The 19,938-nt window shown below is 43.8% G+C and overlaps 1 protein-coding gene across 1 annotated transcript in view; it reads left to right on the plus strand.

The window, feature by feature from the left end:
* The window catches only part of LOC109623129 (fringe glycosyltransferase), a 193,130-nt gene that overhangs the window by 166,460 nt on the left and 6,732 nt on the right, over window positions 1-19,938 (plus strand). The gene's annotated exons all lie outside the window — the stretch shown is intronic.

Consider the following 19,938-nt stretch of genomic DNA (forward strand, 5'->3'; position numbering starts at 1 on the left):
GGGTGCTGCTGTGGTGAGTTTGGCGTTAGTCACCACACTTCGGAGTCGGCGACGACGGTGGGAACCTGTCATTTGCGCTCACTGTGGGTACTCACGGTGGCTGTCGGTACTCACGTTCTCAAAGGCGTAGCAAGGGTGGGTCGTGTTGGGGCGGCAAATCGGTAAGTGTTTCGCATTCTGTCGATGGCAGTGGCTGGGTTGGGTGATTGATTAGTTCTCGTTAACTAGTCTCTTGTTCTGTACGGAACAGATGCGATCAGCTGTTTTTTTTTTGTTTACCATGTATATTTGACATCCGATGATCGGGGTGACAGTTGAACACAAAGGAATTTGTTAAGCACCGACGACACATGACGAAACTTTGTTAAGTTGTACTCACACTATGTTTACATTTTTTAGCTGTCACTCCCATCGCGAAAAGTCGTCATGGATTGCCTTATACACGGAATTACTATTATTTATGCATTTTGTATCCGCATCTCTCTCACTCTCTTTCTGTTTTCATGCTATCTGGTGCTTCAACTGGGTTGACGAAATACTTTTTTTCAACCCAGGCTAAACGGCAGATAGCATATGAAAACAAAAAGAGAGTGAGAGAGATGCGGATACAAAATGCATAAATAATAATAATTCCGTGTATACTTTTATTTCTGAGTGAATGATCAGTGTGATTCTTTGTTTACAATTCACCTGCTCGAGCAGGAGACTTAAGCTTGACAGCCTACCTTATGCCGTTTTTTTTTGTTTCAGTTCCAACCTGGTTTGGAACTGGATGAGTTCACGGTTGCACAACTTAGGTTCGATTGTGTTGCACATTTGTTTGACTTTATTAGTTTCAGTATTTTCCGACAGTCCAGTTCTAATCCAGGTTAAAAAATAAATAAAACGGCATTAATTAATGCACACCACGAAAGGAAGAAAAAAACCTGCCAGTAGTGAACATGCATAATTAAACATGATACATATTGAATCCTTAGATTCTTTTAAAATGTTAAGCTCGTAACTAGTATAATGGTTTTGACATTTCGATGTTCCTTATACCATACTCAAATCCCACACTGGGTACAACTTTCTGAGCGCGAGTTCCACTTATGTTATGTGTCCATAGCCTTAACCACTAGGCTAACTGGAGACCCCTGAACGTAATCAATACACTTTGAGCCATGCAGTTGTTTTGACGTTTATACACGATGGAAACGAAATGGACAGAAACATAAAAAATCGAGTCGATTTTTCAAGTCTAAAATTTATCACTTTTCGTGTGGTCGGTTTGTTCTGAGATGTCCTTCTCTTCTCTGGTAATAGTTACTCCTATTTGAATTCAGTGTTGTGAATAATGCTATTATTTGCATATTAATCATATCGAACTACAAAGTTGAATTAGACGCTTCTAACGACCTAACAAATGAAATACAGAATCACTATCTACAAACCACGCTAAAACTGTGTTTACGTTTAACAATTCTACAGGTATTATTCCCTGCAAGAATTTCTTTCCCAAATAACTCCGGAAACCTTTTTGGAATCGGTCCGGAAAATCTCACAGAATCTCCTAGGAATTTTGATTGTGATTACGAAGTAACTCAAGATTTTGTTATGGGATTTATTCCATGATCACTTCAAAAGTGTCCTCCCAGAATTTCTTCTAGGAGTTCATTCCGAGGTTCGTCCAGAAACTATTTAAGGGATTTTTCTTCTGAAATTCTTGTCAGGATTTCTTTATACTTTCCGGGATTTTTTCAGGAGTTCCTTCTGAGATTCCTCTAGAAGCTCAAGGATTCTTTCAAAAGTTTTATATTCTAAGATTTCTTTAGAGCATTTCCAGATATATTGGCACGACTATTTGTGAAAATTCTGAAGAAACTCTTGCAAAAAATTTGCTGGGTGTTTTCTTTAAGAAATTGTTCAGGGAATTTCTCAAAAAAGCTGTTCTATAAAAATTCAAAAAGTATTGGAGAATACAAAAAAAAACAAAACCTCATAGAAGATTATCTTTCGAAACACTTACAATATTGACGACGACTGCTATGAAGATTTTCGAATAGTTTTTGGCATTTCAGTCTTTTCGGGGTCAAAAACAACTAAATGTTTTCTTCTTGCAAGGATCGAAACCCTTATTGGATCTTCCTCAGGGAATCTGTAATTTATTACAGTCATAAAACCAATGAAAATGACTATTATAAATTACAGATTCCCTGAGGAAGATCCAATAAGGATCGAAACGTTGGAAGAAGAAAAATTTAGTTGTTTTTTGACCCCGAAAAGACTGAAACGCCAAAAACTATTCGAAACACTTACAGTGATTTCATAGGTAATTCCAAAGAAAAAACACCTGAATGAATTCCATAATAAACTCCTGAACATCTAAGAGAATTTCATAATCAATTTTCTGATGAATTCAGCAGAAACTACAGAAGAAGCTCCTGGAGAAAACAAAGAAGGAACTTCCTAAAGAGTACCAGGTTATCTCCAGAATTTTCTTTTGTAAACCCAGTTCCTACCAAAATTCATCCAAAATTCCTCCAGGAGTTGCTTCTGGGATTTAAGCTTGAGCTTGAGCTTGATTGACCGCCCGTGGATGCTACTCCAGTATCGGCTCACACTCACACAGGGAACCAATGAGATTATCTAACGGGGACTAGCAATGCCATGTCAGGTGGCAGGTCAATGTGAGGAAAATTTCTTCCCCTTCTCCAACGATTGCAATCGTTTGTATCCCCGTCTTGGAGTTTATCAATTCCATTGCACCTGACTGGGAGACGACGCGTCGTGGCAGTAGCTGATTACTTGACACATGGTAATTAGCTGGCTAGATGCGAATATCAAAACGGGACATGCCACAAAAGTTCAGCCTATTGGACGCAGTGGCTTAATTTCCCCAACAGGGGAGGAAAAAAAATCCCCGTCAATCCGAATATACCTCTGTGTCTGCATAAACTCATGTTGATGTCGCAGTGTTGGTGGGATATGGTTGGCAGAGGGTTCACACATTGCATTAGTGCGTGTACGCCAGGTGTAAGGTGGAAGATTAGAATGTTTATTACTCTGAAGGTAATGCGGCACAGTTCGCGTGATTGCATAACTCAACGGCGTTATCTGATAGATTAAAACTGTGCGGTGAAAGTTGGAAGGAAGGGAAACGGATTTATCAATCCACTTCTTTTCTAGCGATGGTTATAAACAAGTGAATATACATGAGTTGTATATGTAGAGAGGAGGGAGAAAATATACAGAAAGATACAAATTAGGAGGAAAGGGACGGGCCAAGGATTGAACCTAGGACCCTCTGCCAACGAATCAAAAGCGGTAGCCACTATACCACCAAACCCGTCTGAGGAGATGCTTCTGGGATTTCTACAAGAATCCTATGTAGGATACATCCTGAAAATCCATGCTGGATTTCTCTAGGGGTTTCTTCTGTCTGTGGTTACTCTAATAGTTCTCCTTTTGCGGGTTCTTCTGAGATTCTGAGGTTTCCTCTAGTAGTTGACGAGTTCTCCCCCACATTTCCTTCTGGGATTGTTCCAGGAGTTTCTTCTCAAATAAGCCAGCAGTTCCTTCTAGGAAAACTTTGTTAATCCCTTCAAGAAGTTCCTGTTGTGAAAGAGACGAACCAGCCAAGGGCTGAAAGTCTCTTTAATAAAGACAAATCAATCAACCTGTTGTGATTCCTTTTGAGGATTACTTCTTCTGAGATTCCTTCATGTTTTTCTTTCTGGGATTCTGCCGGAGAAACTCTTTTTTGAGATTAACCAGGAGTTCATTCTAGGGCCCTTACTGGAGTTACTTCACCGGAGCTCCTTCTAAAATTTCTTCAATTCCTATCTAAGATTCGTCCAGTATTTTCTCAATCATTAATCCAGGAGCTCCATCCGGGATTCTTCCAGGATTCCTTCCCGGATTATTCTAAGCGTTCTTTCTGAAAATTCCAGTAGCATTTCTTTTTGGGGTTTCTGCAGGAAATCATTTCGGAATTACTCCTGTAACTTCATGCCTCCTGGACGTCTGTATTGCATTTTTCCAGGAGGACCTTCATCGGTTCTTCCCACAAAACCTTCTGGGGTTCCTGCAAGTTTTTTTTTTAAATTACACCAGGTGATTTTTTTTTGTGAATTTTCCAGGAATTTCAACAAGGATTCTTTTTTCAGAATTCGTTCAGAAGATCTTTCTAATATTCCTTGAGATATTGATTATTTTGCGGGATTCCTCCAAGAATTTATGTGGATTCTTACATTAACTCCTTTCAGAAATCACTACAGCACATTCTTCACATTCTTATGAAATTCCTCTAGAAAATCATTCTGGTATTCTCTCAGATATTCTTAATCCTTATAGGAGTATAATACGCAATTCAAGAGTTTTTATTTTTTAGAATTAATATTTAGTAGGAATTCCTCCAGGAGTTCTATCTGGAAACACTTTCTGGAAACCGCAGAAGAAAAAAATACCTGAAGATGTTCCAAAAGAAGGAATCAAAGGAGGAAATCCTAAACTTCCTGAAGAATCTCAGGACTTCTGGAGGAATCGCAGAGAGAATTCCTAGAAGATTGCTGGAACTCCTGATGCAATCTCGCAAGAACACTGGAGGAATCCCAGATGGAACCTGTTTAGGAATCTCAGAACCATTTTCCTAGTCAGAAACATGCCAGAACCCACCAAAAATCTCGACAAATATTTCCATCATTTGCTACTAGAAACCTTCACCGGATTCGCCATTTGATTCCCACCGAATTTTCCTCAATGATACAGTTCGTCCCAGTATGTCTTTTAGAGAGTTCCCCAAGATTTTTAACAGGATTTTCGAGGAAATACAAGCATATTTTTTCCTATCGTATACTGAACCACAATCGTATGGAGCTTTTGGTTAAGCAGATCAACTAGAATATATGTTAGAACAAATAGACACATTCGAAGTCTTGGTAGATTGAATGGTCCAAATTAACGTACTTTTTGGTGGACCTAGAATATGATGATGCAGTAGCAAAAGTTAGAATTTTGACTTGGAGGATCAACTTGAATATGCCTTGCTACAACAGAACATCTTTCAATTGTTTGTTGATCTGATAGATCATGTAATGTAATATTGGAACAGTTTGGAGTATCCCCAATGTCTGAAATACGTTTGAATTGACTAAAAAATAGTGTTTTTGATGCAATGAGCCTTACCAAGCTTGTTCTGCTAGGAGAAACGTAAAGAATTCATGTATTTATTATAATCTCCCAGTATTACAACTCCAGAACAGTTTGGATGACCTAGAACCACTGCGAAATATCGCCACGGAGAAAGAAAAAGGCCATCGCCACAAGCTGGCCGAAGCCCATAACCTTCAGGTATCAGTAGGTCGGCTCTAGAGGCACGTTTTCCATAACCTTAGTGCCGGCATGGGCAGCCCCCACGAAGCCGTGGTGCAGCAATCCATCCGCCAGCTTGACCAGACCACCAAGGCCCCCTTTGTGGGTCGAATCATAGAAGATGAAGTTCGTGCGGCAGTGAAGCGCGAAGAGATCAGATCAACCCATCAAGCTACCGGCCCATATCATTGCTCTCAGCTGTCGGCAAGGTGCTGGAACGACTCATCCTCTACCGGCTGCTTGAATTCGTAGACGAAAACAACATCTTCGCCCCGGAACAGTTTGACTTTAGGAAGGGCCGTCCACCAGCTGGTCCGTACAAAATGCTTTCCAATAATACAGCCATGACCCTGCTCGACATTGAGAAAGCGTTTAATAACGTTTGGCACGACTGGCTCATACACGAATTGGTACAAGCCAGCTTCCCAGGATACCTGACGAGGATCATCCGGAACTACCTCGGAAATCGGACATTCTAAGTCTTGTTCTAAGTACACCTAGCAGGCCTCGGAAGCCCACGCAATCCCTGCTGGAGTGCCCCAGGGCAGACTCCTAGTGTCCATCTTATACAGCCTGTACACTTCGGATGTACCGCAACTCCCCCCGGCTGTAGTTTGTGCCTATACGGTGACGATAGTGCCCACCCTAGCGAATGGCCGAACCCCCATGGTCTACAGATCACGATTTCAACAAGGAGTAACCACCTTCGTCTCGTGTCTCACCAGCTGTAAATTCAAGCTGAATGAGACGAAAACGCTAGTGATCCTGTTCCGGCATCGCCAGACGCCGAAACTGCTACCCCCTCGGACTGCGTCACCAAGGTCAACGGTACCCCTGATCAAGTCAACGGTTGACTGATCAAGCGAGGTCATTTACCTTGGAATAACTTTTGAAGACAAAAGGCTCTACAAAACACACACCGACAAGCTAAGAAACCGCTGCGCCGGACTGATTACATCGCTGTACCCCCTGATCAACCGGCGGAGCACAAGTTCGCAATACTCAAAGCGATCATCGTTCTGGTTGTGAACTACGCGATGCCGGTATAGGGTACCTGCGCCAAGTGCCTGCCACATACTGAAACTACAAGTGGTCTAAAATTGGCTGCTAAGAGTAATCCTCGACGCCAAGTTCGACTCAAGAACAAGCAATCTTCCCCGTCCACAGGCCCTTCAGTAGATCGGTGAGTATGCGGGTGCTACCAATGAAGTTGAGAGATCAGCAGTTCTGTGTAACAAACGCAAATCCTCTTCATTCTGTATAACCCAGTATTACCTCGATATGGAAAATAAAATGAGCATTTGTAGGGTTCTGTTAGAAGTTGCCCGCAATGTGTCGCCCAACTTGGGATACGATGCATTTGTAGTGGTCAGCATAACTTCATTGGGGTATGTATGTGTTACATTTAAGACTGTTTCAGGCCTTCAAAAAATGATCTTGAACTCTCCATATCAGGCAAATGTTTTCTACTTGTTGTTTTGTGCACTTTTTGAATAACGAATTTCAGCAAAATCAGTTAAGACCTCCAAACTATATTGTAATCTAGAACACTGAATCTACCATCCCTGTCGTATACTTTTTGTAATCTTTTCCACTCATCAATGCCCTCTTCATCATCCAAACCGCAACCCCACAGAACAGTTCAATTAAACATTTGATTTACCTCGATGTTCCAAGTTTTATGACTTTGATCGAAGATCTGGGGGCATTTTACTGCCCCTGATTATCTGCCCTCGCAGGTGACAAATGAGTACAACCCAGTCGAAAGATTGGAATTAGAAAGGCTCCAAGCAGAGAAGTCAGTCGCTCGTACTACGATCTCCTTCAGCACACTTAACTCGGTAGCCGGGACGGCGGACGTCCCCGCAGAGTGCAGTATCAATAAATGTCCAGATATCGGAATGGAAGCATATTTTCTCCCGCACCACGTTCGATCCAATTTTTGCGCTCGTTCGCATGATGATGATCGGCGAGAGGTGCGGGCGCGCGCGTAATGAAAACCGGTTGGAGCGAGGCAAAGACGACGTCGACTTCGAAACGGCGGATTTAATTAACTCCAATCTTAAGAATAATAAAATATTTGAACAAACTACCGGGGTCCGCAGAGTGGACGTCCGCGACTTGCTCTAGCGATTGAGCGAGACCGACGACGCATCGATGCATTGATGCAAATTTGCCTTCGATTGCAGCCACTTCGCCACTTCGCGATCGAATGATGGTCCATTTGGTTGCAACTGTAACAGTTGGCGGCGGCTCTATTTACGAGGACGCCGGACGGTTTCTAGTTTGGAATGATCTTTTTGGAGGCGGTGGGCGGAGGTTCGCCGGGGGTTAATTAAAACAGCAAAGTCTCGCGGTGAGGGCGGGTCGGCCTAGCTCTGGGAAACTGGATTAGCGAAACCGTGTCGTCGATTAATGGCACTGGGGCTGGGGAGTAATTAGAATTTATGGCACCCGATTGGGGCGGCTACTGGATGGTGGTTATCTACCATGGAGAAAAACCGGGGCAATTGTGAGGTGAGAAACATTTACAACCGCACGAAATGATTACCATTTCCGGCGAGAGTTAATTGAACGAGGAGAATTTGTTAGGTTTAAGATGGTAAATGGTAATTTAAAACGGTGTTGAAACTTTGTAGCATAGTACTAGGCTGTTACCAATCTTCTCTTCAGATCTTCATATCTACCTTCTTCGTGGATTTGTTGATCAAAAGATATTACAACGGTCTTGGGGTCAAGAACCTTGAACCTATTCTGAGGTCCAGGACTGTTGTCATATTTGAATTCCTCGACCAATTACAATATCATCAAAATAACTCAGCTATGAGTGTAGAGTAGATCTTGTGTTCAGAACTTTAAAGTAGTTTGGATGACCTAAGACATCCCAGGTCATCATGTTATATCCGTAGATTTTAAGTTGTGATTCTGCATTAATTAACATAATTACCACGAAAGTTTTGAACTCCGCAATAGTTCGGAGTCCGAACAAAGGTTCGGCAACTCCAATGCTCCCACACTTCACCAACCAATCCTCTTCCAAGCCAACTCCACACCAAAGGCCCCAAAAGCCACCAACCACCCCAACCCACAAACCACCCAAAGTGGCGCCAAATCCCCAAACTCGATCAAGTACTCCCCGGAAGCCACCAGCGGTCGAAACTGTTCCTCCTCCCTCTTATACTGATCGTAGATCTTGCGCCAAACGCCGCTTTCGAACATCCACCGCAGCATCCGCTCGAACCGCTCCCGCAACGGGTGATCCCTCGCAAACCCATAGCTCGACGGATACGGATTCAACCGTTCCCGCAAAATGATCATCAACCGATCGTTCGTCAGCGGGTTGTAGTTCATGACCGAGTTGATGTAGCCCTCGGCCGTCTTGCAGAAGTACAGCATCGCACGATGCCCCAGGAACCGCTCCTTGGAATAGGTCACAACTTCCATGTTGATCCGGTTGCCGTACGCTTCCAGGTAGTCGATTTCCGGAGGTCCCACGACGAACCGTTCACCGCGGTTGATCAGGTCGTCCATGGTTCTCGGGTTCGGGGCGTACCGCAGCGTAGTCATGTACTCGATGACCTTGACTTCGTAGCATGCGGTCAGTACAAACTCGATCAACAGCACGGCCAGCAGCAGCAGACGCCAGCGGTTGAAGGTGAAGAAAAACCGTACGATCATGAAGATCGTACTGACGATCCACGCTATTGGTTGGAAAGGTTTAGCGAACTGTAGGAGAACCAGGCGTTCGTGCCGTTTTGGGAACACTACGCAGGTGGCGTCCCATTGTGGCAGATAGATTCGATTGACGGAAATTACGCTGCAGGCAGATCGGCGAATATGCAGGTCGACTTCGGGTGGGATTCCGGGGCATCGCTGAGCGGAATTGTTATCGTGTTGAAAGAGGATCGTGGCATTTTGATAGGTTGCAATGGTTTCCGTAAGTTCCCGATCGAGACCAAAGTAGTTGCTTCTTGCATGGATGAAGTAGAAAAATGGGTAGAGACGTTTGTAGTAGACATGGTACCGGTATCCGTGAAGGTTGTTTGATGGGTATGGGTTGATCAGGTCGGTGAGGGATTTGGGTTGATCGGAGGGTAGGTAGGTGTAGAAGTAGATGTTGATGTTTGCGAAGTTGTAGACTACGTAGACAGCTTTTGCCACTTTCAGCTCGCGAAGAATAGTGGTAGTTCGACGAACGACTTCCGCAGCAGACGACGAGTTACGGTAGAAGATTATTGGTATTGTAAGAGGGTTCAACTGCAACGAGATGTTCTAGAAAACGAATTCCATGGGTCAGACCTTGGAATACTTAGTAATCAATCGTTACCTGGTATGATTCCTTAAATAACTCAATGAAGTACAAAATTCGAACTCTCTTCAAGGGAACGTATGGTAGTTGATGAATTTGCTTCGGAAGCGTGATCTTCTGCGTCAACAAACTCAAGAGAGACACATCCAAATCGATGAACAGTGCGTCATAGCCATGGTTGGCGCCAGACTTCGAGAGTTCATCGAGAAACTTTGCCTTATTGAACAATTCACCGCAAATAGTGACAAAACAGAGGACAAAGACAATCACGAACCTCATTTTGACATAGAATGAAGGAATGGTAGATATGAGGAACGACTAATGGTACAATTTCGATGTGATAACTCTAAATTAGGAGAATTCTTAATGGTGCAATCTAGAATAATAACCGCCTATCTGCCAAGATTGCAATGCCATTAACTCAGTTCTACTATCCACTTATCTAATGGAATCTTCCAACGACAAAATGTAAATCGCGAATTACAGGTCTGAAGCCGACACTTCATGGTTAACAACAATGTCGTACAAGTCACGGCTCAACTACCAAACATATCCAAATTAGTTAGAAGTTTTAAACACCAAATCTACGGCCGTCATGATATCATATCTGCAAGAATTATCACTCCGAAAAATGCACGTCAAAATTCCCATGTAATTCGCGTTCTTAATAGAAAAGATCCTCAAACTGTTCAGTAGTTTTGAACACCAAATCTACAGCCGTTACAACATGGTATCGGCAATATTGCACTTCCACTGGTGTCGCCTCATCCGATTTGAGCATATGATGCTCTGGGACGGATGCTGACACTTCTTCAATCCGCTCTGCGATGGTAAACATATGCAAGTCTCTTATTAATCACTGAATCATCCTCTAAACATGCAGTAATTTTGAACACCGAATCTACAGCTGTTATGGCATAGTATTTGCAAAATTCTAGCTTCATCAATGTTCCCACGATTGCTGATATATGGCCTCACTCACTCATGGATCCTGAACACTTCCGGGAGCGCATAGAGCCAACAATGAATGAAAATTTCGTGTTAGTCACAACTCAATTACCAAAGATCTCCAAATTATTCGAACTCAACCATCAATCATCGGTCGTCATGTATTTGTAAAATGCTCACTCCACCAAACGAAAGATCTCCGAATCGTCCGGTAATTTTGAACATCGAAGCTACAGCCGTTACTACGTGGCATCTGCAAAATTCTTACTTCACTAGTGTCCCTGCAACCAAATTGATGCATGACCTCACCCACTCAAAGATCCTGAACACTTCTGGGAGTACGTTGAGCCATCAATGACAGGGAATGTCGTGCTAGCCGCAACTCAACTACCAAACTCCAAATCATTTGGTAATTTTGAACAACGAACAATCAACAGTAGATATGGCATTGTACTTTTTTGTGAGATGCTCACTTCTCACTACACAATCCCTGACCGTAATACGGAAAATCTCCAAATTGTTCGCCAATTTTGAACACCGAATCTATAGCCATATATCGGGATCGCATTTGCGAAATTTTTATTTCACGGATGTCCCCACATCAGAATCGAATTATGACTGGTCGTTAGTGAACAATTGTGCAGCATTTGGTATTACAAAAGCAGGCCAACAGATCAACCTCCAAAGAATTCCAAACCCTTCGTCAGTTTTGTACCCCAAATCTGCAGCAGATACGACATCGAATCTGTAAAATTATCACTCCTATCAACCCATGCAGAAATTCCAATGCAACTCCCGATCCAAATGCGTAAGATCACCAAAACGTTTAGCAATTTTGAACACCGAATCTACAGCCACCATGGCTTCGAATCCACGAAATTGCAATTCCATCGTTGTGCCCACAACCGAATTGAGTTATGAATGGTCATCAGTGATAACAAGTACTAAATTTTAGATTGACAAATAGAAATTAGTAGCAAATTTCCGAAAATCTCCAAATTATTCGGCAATTTTGAACGCCACCGCACGCATTCCAAAATTCTCATGTAATTCACGACCTAAACGTTCAAGATCTCCAAGCCTTTTGGCAGTTTTGAACACCGAATCTACAGCCACCGTGGCTTCGATTTCGCAAAATTCCAAGTCCACCAGAGTCCCCACATCCGAATTGAGTTATGACCGGTCGTCTGTGAACAAATGACACAGCGTCCCCAACGGCGCACAACAAATGCCTTTCGTTCAGAAGTCGCCCAAGCGTGTCGCTTTGTTCGTCCAGGGAAAATAGATCCCTTGCAAGTAATTTTCACAGCGACAGCGATCACCCATCCTTGCAATGATCACCCATCATTAACCATTGGCCATGGGTTGGCATCGCAGAAGCAAGCATAACCGTCGTCGTAGTCGACATCCTCAATGCGGACTTTCTTTTGTGGAATGGGAAGAAAAACGGCGCACAACGAAACGCGACACGCTTATGGTGAGTGATTTTAATCAAAGCCAGCAAGACGCCGCTCGTCGTTAGACTGACGACCACAAGACCCAGACACAAGACGACAACGCGACGACGACGATGGAGGTCTCAGGTTGCAACACATTAGTCAGATCGGTGCCATGACAATAGACATAAAACCTAAATGATTTTGTGTTGACTTCATGTTGATTTTAAGGACATCTGCATAAATATTTGACTTAAACCTGTAACTCGAAATGATAAAATAATTAATTCAAAGCGAAAGCCATGATAAAACCGTTTCGAGAGTTTACCGTCACTTCAATTTGATGAATAATTTCTTTCCAGTTGGAGTATTTTTTTAAATTGATAATCATGGTTTAAGCTTTGAGATTTTGCTTCCACTTTGAAAATAACGTCATGTTCTCAAAAGTTTGCTAGTAATCTTGGACGCCAAGGAATATTTAGTTTTATTACTGATTAAAACCTTGATAAAACCAAGAATAACATAAGGGAGCTACAATTAGGTTATGATTAGAGAAAAGTTTTTCTAGGTTCATTTTCAATAAAGTTCATTAGGAATCTCTCAAAAACTCCGGCTTTGTATGATTTGAACTCGACTAACTTTCTCAAAACCTCCACAAAATCTAATTTTTCTTAACTCTAAAGTGAATGAATCTCGTCGATCACAAAACCATACACTGTAATCTACATTCAATATTTACACCGATCGATGTCGGCCCATTCGGTCGGTCAATGATTCATCCAAGTCGCGAGTCGAGCAACAGAGTGAGTAGTTGCCATTGCAGAACGATACCTAATAGCAAGCTAGTTGGTAGGTACCCGGGCTCATAATATGTGGCAATTTGTTTCCAGCTGCTGCTGGACCGATCCAAAACAACCTCGTTGAAAGCTGAATCGCTCGTTTCGTCTCGCTTGGACACGGGATCGATACACGGGAAGTTTTTAATTGAAATCGAGATTAAAAGCTTGTGATTGTTGTTGATATGGTGGCGATGAAGCTTGCTAGGGTTCTGATGGTTCTAGTCATCACTTCCTCGAAGAAATTCGACGAACTAGATGCTGGCGGGCTTCTGAATGAGAAATGAGCGTTGGGCTGGCTGAGGAGAGTGAAAAAACCGACCCGAGTCGGATCATATTTTATAATCAATTAGTTGTTGGTCGGTCTCGTCCGTTTCTTTGCAGCTATGTGCACTTTTTGCGCGCACTCAGCGAGGCTGGAAGCGATGAGCTTCGGGCATACATCCCGTGCTTGATTGTCCGATGTAATTGAAACTGAAACATGTTTATAAGCAATAAATAATCGTCGGCTGGGATTCTGCCGTTTTTTTGTTGAACAGCGTGGTCAGGGCTGAGGGCTTTCTGCGATGAATTGAGAGTTTTTTACACTTTAGATTCATGCTGGTCGTTAAGATCGTTGTATTACAATGTCTCAAGGACTTTGGTAGTGGTTTTCAAGGTCTATTAAATACCGAAATCAAAGATTTTCCATTCCATTACGTTGTTTCAACCGTGAAGACATTCAAGGGTAAAAATGCTTCCTGAAATAACGTTACGATGGCTGTAGATTATGTGTTCAAACTCCAGGAAAAAATGGGAGGCCCTTAAAAAATATATATAAAAAATACCTGTCAGCTCTAAAGAAAGAAACGACTACGTGTGAATTAGTTCCAATAAAATGTCCAGCAGGCTACAAACGTAAGCACTGGTAACAGCTCCTAATAGCTTTCATCCACAATTAAGGCCTAACTATCACTTGCTACTGCAATAATTACCTTCAAGTTCAATACAAAGCACGTTTACACAATCATTTCGTTCATTGTGGATCAGAATGAGGTTCATCGTAGTCGTTTCACTATGCATTACATCGGTAGAGCTACTCAGCTTGATGCAGTTCAGCGACGAAGTTCTGCAAAACGCCATAACCAACAACTACGACGTAATCTTTGCTGGTCTGAACGAACCCCTAATGAGTCCTCTGGTGAAGAACCTCAAGCGTCCTAAAATTATTACTAGCAGATCGATGTGCCAAGTATTCAGAAGGACCCGAGTTATACTCCTTCTGCAGAACCTTACAGATTCATCCAAGGTGACCCGTTTCCAAGTGTTCATGAATCCCTCAACTTGACCTTATGTCTTCCAGAACTTCACAGGCTGCCTTGAGTCCCACATTTTACCCGTTATATTCTACCGCAGCTCTTCAGACATCACGGAAACCATTAAAAACTCATCAGCCGTACTTCGGAAACTGAAAATTTTCAAAGCGATCCACGTAGTCTTCGATCCCCTCAGTATGAACCTCACGATCACTCCGTACGCTTTCCTACAATTCGACGAGCCCCAATCCATCACCACCTTCATCACCCCAAGCCCGTCTACCAAACTGCACGGTTATCTCTACAAAGTCCACTACAAGATCCTCTTCCCGTTTTTCTTCCACACAAAAGTTAACGGCGTCCGCAAAGTGGTCGGCCTTGACCAACAGCTAACGGAAACGATCGCCCTCCACCAGAACGCCTCCATACAGTACGAGATCGATCCCGAGTTCTACAAACGCTGTCCGGCCACCAACTTCTCCATTGACTTCAACACTCGCCGATCGGGATGTACCATGATCAACGGCGATCGAATCCACCTGCCGGAGTGGGACGCCGTCTGCGTAGCAGTCCCGAAGCGCCACGAACGGCTCATAATGGTCCCGTTCACCAAACCTTTTCAACTGGAGGTCTGGGTCTTGGTCATAACCTTTCTGATCTCGCGGTTCTTCTTCCCCTTTGACCGATGGTACCTGCTGGCGCTAGTCGTAGGCTTGATCGAGTTCATGCTGACCGCAAGCTACGAGGTCAAGGTGATCCAGTACATGACAACACTACGGTACGCTCCCAATCCACGCACCATGGCCGAACTGATCGACCGGAACGAGTTCTTCGTCGTAGGACCTCCGGAAGTTGAGTTCCTCAACACCTACGGAAACCGCATCAATATGCAAGTGGTGGAAACCACCAAGGAAGTCTACATTGGTAGGGCCTCGATGTTGTACTTCTGTAAAACGGTCGAAGCCCTGATCCACGCGAAGGTGAACTACAACCAGCTGACGAACGATCGGTTCATGATATTGCTGCCGGAACGGCTGAGGCCTCACCCGACAAGCTTCGGTTTCGTGCGGAATCATCCACTGCGGGAGCGATTCGAGCGGATGCTCAGCTGGGTGTTCGAGACCGGGATTTGGCGGAAGATCTACAACCAGTACGCAAAAGAAGAGCAACAGTTTCAGCTGCTGGTGGCACCGAACGAGCACTTGATCGAGTTTGGGGATTTTTTGCCGTTGTGGATGGTGTGCGGTATAGGATGGATGCTTTCTTTTGGGGTGTTTGTTGCTGAAAAGTTTTGGAATGGAGCCCAGAAGCGTTGAATGGTTCTAGGGGTTGGTGACTTGTTGGAGGATGGATAAATCTGCGGCACTCTAGAATGTCTGGAAGGTTGATGTCCGTGGAACTGTTATAGTTATGCATACCTACTTTTTCGTATCGCACACTTGTGGAATTGTTCGTTGTTTTTCTAACACAAAGAACGTAGTTTTTACTGTACAAAAGTAATACAATGTTGCTGTTATAGTCTGCAGGATATTCTCAGTAATTTCTCATCTATCTGTAGTGATTGAGCTCGGAATGTGCTCATACAGACTCTTAAAACAATATTGTATTGAATGCTGTGATCTAGAGGTTTTCAGGATTTCCCAAGAGCTCCTTGAACTAAGGCCTTTAGATCTACAAGTATGATTGCTCAACTATCAGTAGCGTATGTGGAATATGCCCACACAGAGTCTCAGAATGAAGTCTAAATCCCCATACAAGACTGACGTTCTACTCGTCCACAGAGTCTTTCAAGGACGTTTTGGAGTAAACACCTTCAGATCTACAAGAGTAACTAACCATAAACCGACATTTTTTGGAAGCAGCGTACATCAGTACAGACTCATAGAACAAAATAATTGAGTATTGAGGTCTACCGGACTGCAGTGTCTTCCTAGAGCTCCGTTAGTTAAGGGCTTTCAGATCTACAAACGTAAGTGATCATCTATATGTAACCTCTGGGTACGGAATGTACTCATACAAAATCATGGAACTCATTGAGTACTGAGATCTACCAGTCGCTAACCAGTCGTTAACCCTTGAGTGATCGCGCTGTTGTATTTTGAAAAACGTTGAAAAACTCTCGCTTTATGTACTCAGCATTAGCGTGGTGCTGGTGGTAGTGGCCAACCGCGCGAGTTATGGAAGGTTAACTGAGGTCTACTGGTGTTTAGCATCTATGAACATCGTGAGTACATACCGATTTCAGAATACAGAAGTGATCGCTAGTCATCCCTGTTGATCTGTAGGTGTGCCCAGCTGGAAGTTTAATGGTCATTCGGAACCTCAGTTGAACTCAATTAGACCTTCAGGTCACCTCCAAAACCTAAAGGTTTAATACGCTATTGAAAAATATAAATTGTTAATTGGTCATGATTGTTGATGTGCTGGATGACTTAGAACACCTAAGGAACCTCATACATGTCAGCCTTATGAAGCTATATATATGAGCTATCAATAAGCATTGAGCTATTTCTGGAAACATTTTTTGACCTGTACAAAGCCTGTGCTCCCGAGAATCCGGAATAGGCCGTCCGGAATTGGATCGTGGTAGCTGTAGATTCCGTGTACAAGATCCACCTGTGCTCTACAGGTCTTTAGAAGTAAAATACCTTCCCATCTACATGCGTAACTAATCATCAGCTGAAAATTTCTGAAGGGAGTATCCAGACAAACCCCAGACACCCAGATAGAACCAAACGTATTGGGTATTGAGCTCTACCGGTCTGCAGGATCTTTCAAGAGCCCCTTTAGTTAAAGACCTTCAGATCTACAAGCGTAGCTGGTCACCTATTTGTAACGTCTGGATGCAGGGTGTATCCATACAGAGTTATACAACAAAATTGCATTGACTACTGAGTTCTACCGGTCTTAGCAATCTTCCAAGAACTTTTTTTTTGACGTGAAGGCTTTCAGATCTTCAAGCGTAGCTGGCCATCTATCTGTAGCATCTACATGCTGAACATCCCCATACAGACGGAACACAACAAAAAGGATCTTCCAAGAGCTCCGTTAGCTAAAGGCCTTCTGATCAACAAGCGCACGTTTACTTATCGAGTATGTGCCGGTAAATGAAACATCCATTGAGCACTTCAATCGAACTCCTGGATTCATCAAAATTAGACTTGGCAAACCGCTAGGACTGTAACCATTGTTCAGAATTCGTCCAACACCCTGCTCAGGAATCGTCCAAAACACTGCTCAGGATTCGTCCAGAATCCTGCTCAGGAGTCGTTCAGAATCCTGCTCAGGATTCGTCCAGAATCCTGCTCAGGATTCGTCCAGAATCCTGCTCAGGATTCGTCCAGAATCCTGCTCAGGATACGTCCAGAATCCTGCTCAGGATTCGTCCAGAATCCTGCTCAGGATTCGTTCAGAATCCTACTTAGGATTCATCTAGAATCCTGCTCTGTGTTCGTGCAGAATCCTGCTCAGGATTCGAAAAGAATCCTGCTCAGGATTCGAAAAGAATCCTGCTCAGGATTCGAATAGAATGCTGTTCAGGATTCGTCTAGAACCCCGCTCAGAATTCGTCAAGAACTATGCTCAGGATTCGTCTAGAATCCTACACAATATTCGTCTAGAGCCCTGCTCTAGATTCGTCTAGAATCCTGGTCAGGATTCGTGCAGAATCCTGCTCAGGATTCGTGCAGAATTCTGCACAGCATTCGTGCAAAACCCTGCTCAGGATTCATGCAGAATCCTGCTCTGGGTTCGTCCAGAATCCTGCGCAGGATTCGTCCAGAATCCTGCGCAGGATTCGTCCAGAATCTTTCTCAGGGTTCGTCCAGAACCATGCTCAGGATTTGTCCAGAATTTTGCTCAGGATTTGTCAAGAATCCTGCTCAGGATTCGTCCAGAATCCTGCTCAGGATTCGTCCAGAATCCTGCTCAGTAGTCGTCCAGAATCCTGCTCAGTAGTCGTCCAGAATCCTGCTCAGTAGTCGTCCAAATTCCTGCTCAGGATTCGTCCAGAATCCTGCTCAGAATTCGTCCAGAATCTTGCTCAGGATTCGTCCAGAATCCTGCTCAGGATTCGTCCAGAATCTTGCTCAGGATTCGTCCAGAATCCTGCTCAGTAGTCGTCCAGAATCCTGCTCAGGATTCGTCCAGAATCCTGCTCAGGATTCGTCCAGAATCCTGCTCAGGATTCGTCCAGAATCCTGCTCAGAATTCGTCCAGAATCTTGCTCAGGATTCGTCCAGAATCCTGCTCAGTAGTCGTCCAGAATCCTGCTCAGGATTCGTCCAGAATCCTGCTCAGTAGTCGTCCAGAATCCTGCTCAGGATTCGTCCAGAATCCTGCTCAGGATTCGTCCAGAATCCTGCTCAGGATTCGTCCAGAATCCTGCTCAGGATTCGTCCAGAATCCTGCTCAGGATTCGTCCAGAATCCTGCTCAGGATTCGTCCAGAATCCTGCTCAGAATTCGTCCAGAATCTTGCTCAGGATTCGTCCAGAATCCTGCTCAGTAGTCGTCCAGAATCCTGCTCAGGATTCGTCCAGAATCCTGCTCAGTAGTCGTCCAGAATCCTGCTCAGGATTCGTCCAGAATCCTGCTCAGTAGTCGTCCAGAATCCTGCTCAGTAGTCGTCCAGAATCCTGCTCAGTAGTCGTCCAGAATCCTGCTCAGGATTCGTCCAGAATCCTGCTCAGAATTCGTCCAGAATCTTGCTCAGGATTCGTCCAGAATCCTGCTCAGTAGTCGTCCAGAACACTGCTCAGGATTCGTCCAGAATCCTGCTCAGGATTCGTCCAGAATCCTGCTCAGTAGTCGTCCAGAATCCTGCTCAGGATTCGTCCAGAATCCTGCTCAGTAGTCGTCCAGAATCCTGCTCAGTAGTCGTCCAGAATCCTGCTCAGTAGTCGTCCAAATTCCTGCTCAGGATTCGTCCAGAATCTTGCTCAGGATTCGTCCAGAATCCTGCTCACGATTCGTCCAGAATCCAGCTCAGGATTCGTCCAGAATCCTGCTCAGGATTCGTTCAGAATCCTACTTAGGATTCATCTAGAATCCTGCTCTGTGTTCGTGCAGAATCCTGCTCAGGATTCGAAAAGAATCCTGCTCAGGATTCGAAAAGAATCCTGCTCAGGATTCGAATAGAATGCTGTTCAGGATTCGTCTAGAACCCCGCTCAGAATTCGTCAAGAACTATGCTCAGGATTCGTCTAGAATCCTACACAATATTCGTCTAGAGCCCTGCATCAGATTCGTCTAGAATCCTGGTCAGGATTCGTGCAGAATCCTGCTCAGGATTCGTGCAGAATTCTGCACAGCATTCGTGCAAAACCCTGCTCAGGATTCATGCAGAATCCTGCTCTGGGTTCGTCCAGAATCCTGCGCAGGATTCGTCCAGAATCAGGATCATAATGTCCTTTTGGGTTATATTCAAAGTTAAAATTGCTGTTATTTTGGATATCTTTGCGTCATTTTCTCTGAATTGGTGCCTTTTCATGAAAATGAGATGATGACTTCGTAGGAAATCCTTTCAGTGTATCTAGGTCACCAATTTAGTGGTAAAAGGTTCATCCCAGCGGTAATTAGTCTACTACGTTCTAGGATATCAAAGGTCGAGCAGAACTATTTTAAGCTGTGTTTGAATTAGCATTGCCCCTATTGTAAATCAGAATGAAGTCCATCGTATTACTCATGCTGTGCATAACAACTGTAGAGCTGATCGGCCTGAATCACTTCAGCAACGAACTCCAGCACAGCGCTCGACTCAAC

Source organism: Aedes albopictus, chromosome 2 (assembly GCF_035046485.1).
Source record: "Aedes albopictus strain Foshan chromosome 2, AalbF5, whole genome shotgun sequence".
NCBI classification, from domain to species: domain Eukaryota; kingdom Metazoa; phylum Arthropoda; class Insecta; order Diptera; family Culicidae; genus Aedes; species Aedes albopictus.